Source organism: Herpailurus yagouaroundi, unplaced genomic scaffold, assembly GCF_014898765.1.
Source record: "Herpailurus yagouaroundi ecotype Mexico unplaced genomic scaffold, PumYag 166, whole genome shotgun sequence".
Classification (NCBI taxonomy): domain Eukaryota; kingdom Metazoa; phylum Chordata; class Mammalia; order Carnivora; family Felidae; genus Herpailurus; species Herpailurus yagouaroundi.
The window spans coordinates 4,665,810-4,669,543 of record NW_024412407.1 but is presented as its reverse complement, the minus strand read 5'-3'; the positions used below and the strand labels follow the sequence as shown (position 1 = coordinate 4,669,543).

General features: G+C 45.1%; 1 protein-coding gene across 2 annotated transcripts in view; it reads right to left on the bottom strand.

Moving 5' to 3' along the window:
• LIMA1 (LIM domain and actin binding 1) overlaps positions 1-2,370 on the bottom strand; it is an 81,068-nt gene extending 78,698 nt beyond the window's left edge. Inside the window, exon 1 of one of the 2 annotated variants that reach the window (XM_040488165.1) lies at positions 2,245-2,370. The gene's annotated coding sequence lies outside the window, so the exon portion shown is untranslated. The remainder of the gene's footprint in view (positions 1-2,244) is intronic. The other variant, XM_040488172.1, reaches the window with a different exon arrangement.
• Positions 2,371-3,734: the final 1,364 nt, after the last annotated feature.

Sequence of the window (3,734 nt, the reverse complement as noted above, 5' to 3'; positions counted from 1 at the left end):
AGAAAGAAAGAAAGAAAGAAAGAAAGAAAGAAAGAAAGAAAGAAAGAAAAGAAGAGACATTTTGAAGGCACCTTAGCAAGAAAAAAATATCCTGTCATCATGATGCACTGTTAATAGAAATATTTTCACTTCTGAAGCTTTCTCTTCTTAGAATTATTAGAAGGTTGAAATTTGGCCCACTTTTAACCAGAGTCTGGAACAAAACTGGACTGTACCAAGTTAAAGTTACACAATGAAGCAATTTTACAAAACGGCACTATTTTGCTAAGGTTGCCAATACACTATTCTATTCCCAGAAGTTCTACAGTTCAGCGACTACATGATAACAACACTTCGAGGCCCAATACAGAACAGTGAAAAACAGCTCCACCAACCATTAATGAACTACCATAGAATTCGGGACAAGTCTTAATCCCATCTTCAAAAGGCCATAATGTTGGCAGAACACCAGGTAGGACATATACGCAATACAAATGTCTGAGGAAAATAATTCACTAATACTCAAAGTTTTTTGTGTTGTTTATTTTGTTTATAAGGAAAAGTAGAAGAGGGACATAGCACCCTGGCCTCATCTCTAGCATAGCACTGATTTCACCAAAACTGTAAGTTTTATCTATTGATTCTGCCTAACTCATTTGATTTTAACTAAGCTTTTTTAGAGTAGGGATGTTCAGAACTTTTTTTTTTTTAATGTTTGCTCATTTTTGAAAGAGAGCACGGAAGACAGAGCACAAGCAGGGGTGGGGCGGAGACAGAGGGGGACACAGAATCTGAAGCAGGCTCCAGGCTCCGAGCTGTCAGTATGGAGCCTGATGCGGGGCTCGAACTCACGAACCGTTAGATCATGACCTGAGTCCAAGTCGGACTCTTAACCGACTGAGCCACCCAGGCGCCCAAAGTTTTTTCTTTTCTTCTTTTTTCTTTTTTTTTTTAATGTTTGAGGATGTTTGGAACTTTGAATCCATACTATAACTGACAAAACGAGGCACTCAGTAACTGTTTTGTCCAAAAAATGAAATAAATAAATTCCTAAATTATTTAATACCATGTTATGTATCGCTCCGTCGATACAAAACAAGGAAATAGATGTGGACACAACTCTTTTTTTTTTTTTAACCTTCTTTCCTGCCAATTCTATACCTTTTCGGAGGTCTACCTAAGACAATCATCCCATAGCCGGGTTATTACTCCACAGAAACTTAGAAAATGTTTGTTGAAGGTCATCTTCTTTTGTGTCTCCATCAGACCTCAGAAGAAAGTGTTATTTTATGGTTTCTAAAATATTTATCACTTGTGAATAGTATTAATAACTATGGGGATAAAAAGTATTGTGTTTAACCACTTAAATCAACAGCAAAAGAAAGAATAATGCAAAAGAAGACCTCTCCCCCAAAGGGGTATTGTCTCAAGGCTGATAACTCCCTAAGTACTTTCACTAACTTGAGGAGCCAAGTCAGTAGAACCATCTGGATTAGGCAGACTTTTGAAAGCGGGAATTAGGTGAAAGACAATAGTAGTTCAAATATCTCTCACTAGGATCAGCTAAACTCGTTCTAAGCACCAGTAAGGAGGCAAGGAAGGACGCCAGATGGTTGGCTCCTAGCACGTACAACTTCAAGCTTAGTAGGTGTAGCCAGGGGTGTACAGTTACCTTATATTAACACCTACCTATATTGGTGACAGGTGTCAGTGATATATACGCGACAGCGATTCGGGGATGACACACTCAGCTGCAAGGACTGCTATATTCTCAACATGCCTCAAAGGGGTGTAAGTGTCTTAGAGTTCAGTAGGCAGCATGGAATGGGGAAAAATCGAAGACAGAGGGAATGGCTTTAAATGAAGAAGGGAAAAAAGCAGTTGAATATCAGAATATTTCCCTAGGAGACTATTTGGAATTTTGATGAACTGCCGCCTTCCTCCACCACACCAAAACTGTATATAGTTAGAAAGGAGTCTTCCCGATGGAAGAGGTGGTCCTAACAGCTCCGGCCCTCAGGCAGCAAAGATTCGGCCCTACATAATTACTCCCAAGACCAGCGCAGTACCTAGACATGAGGAAAAGAGCAAGAGGATCAGCGGTTCCTCTACGCGCTCTCTCTCTCGGCGGGGGTGGGGGGAAGGGGTTCAAGCTCCTGGTGCTACCCCTGGCCCCAGAAGTCGCTGGAGAAGGAGACTGTGGAGGGAAGCCGGGGTCTCGCGCACTCTTTGGCCGTGCAAGATGTGGACAGAGAAGGCCCTTACCTGGCTGAAGGCGGTCTTTCCTCTGTGCTGCTACCAGCGGGGCTACGGGTCCCAGGCACTTTGCCTTGCGCACCTGTCGCGACCCAGCTGCAACACCTACAGCTTCTGCGGCCCCGCCCCGGTTCGGCTCCGAGCCCCGCCCCACCCCGCCCACTGCCGCGGGGGCGCGCACGCCCGCCGGTCTCCCGTGCGGCCTCGGGGCGGGCGTGCGCGTCGCCGACTGCGTGCCCTGCCTTCTGGGCCGCTCGCGTGGCTCCGCGGCGCGCTGTGTTGGCGTCTTGGGAGGCGTGGCTGCTTTTCTAGAGGCAAAGTCTAAGTCTCCGCGCCTATCAGTGAGGGGTGCGCCTACCTTTTGTAGCCTTGAGCTTTGCGTTTCTCTGCTTTGGTCTTAACGCTGACCCAGAGTTACCGCAGTTTGACTCCGGAGCGACTGGGAGGTTTGACGTAGGTTCAACTGTAGGCCAGTCCCCAGCCAGGTTCCTGGTGCTTTCAGGGGTAAGTTTTGTGCAGGGCGAGTGATTTAGAGGAGGTGGCGTGGTGTAGTGGAAAGAGCTATAAATTAATCCAGATTCTACCGCTTGACGTTCATCAAGTCGCTTCACCTCACCAAGGCTGTGTAAATATGAAGGGGCTGGATGGGGCGGATCAAGTTCTTCAAACAGCTCGAACAGTTATTATTCCTTCGCTTAGCATTGGAGCTCTGTGAAAGATTGAGTACGTCAAGAGGCCTACCAGTACGCCATCCTGACCCCAGATTCTTGGCCCAGTTCCGTGAGGCTGCGTGAGTGCCTCTGATAGAGTCCTTCCTTTTCCTGCACTGCAAAGGTTTCAGATCACAAGTTGTCTGAAGTTTTTTGGAACTCACGTAGCTTGATAAGTGCTACAAGGGGCTTGGGTTACTAAATGCCTATACTTACACTTCCTAAAGCAGTTAAGAGAAATACCTAATGAGGAATTTCCAACAGCAGATGATACATGGACCAATCCGTTGTTCCCTTCTTCCTTCAAATACCCAGGCTAGACTGATTTCTGAATAGGGTAGCAAGCATCAAGACTAGCAAAATTGGCCGGCGACATGGGAATGTAAAAGAGTATGCATATCAATATAGGATGGTACTCCAGAAGATGCATTCCCTTGCAGGTTTAGTTCCCTCAATATATGTCACAGACACACACCCAATTAAAAAAAAAAAAAAAAGCCAATAAAGGCCCTTATTCTCCGCTAAGAAGGCTATGAAGCCTAACTGGGGTCAGAGTTTTAGACCTACATTTGAATCTCGACACAGCCACTTAACAACTAGGCAAATTACTCTGAACCCCTCCCTTAGTGCCCCTTTGAAAACAGAGCTAGTAGTACGCCACAGTTGACTTGTACTAGTTTGCAAGGCTCATTGCTAAATTTGGGGGGATTTTATGAGCCAGTTGTTAAGCTCAACCACTGTTAAAAATCAAATTATGTAAATTTACAATTAAATACGTTAAAATCAGGT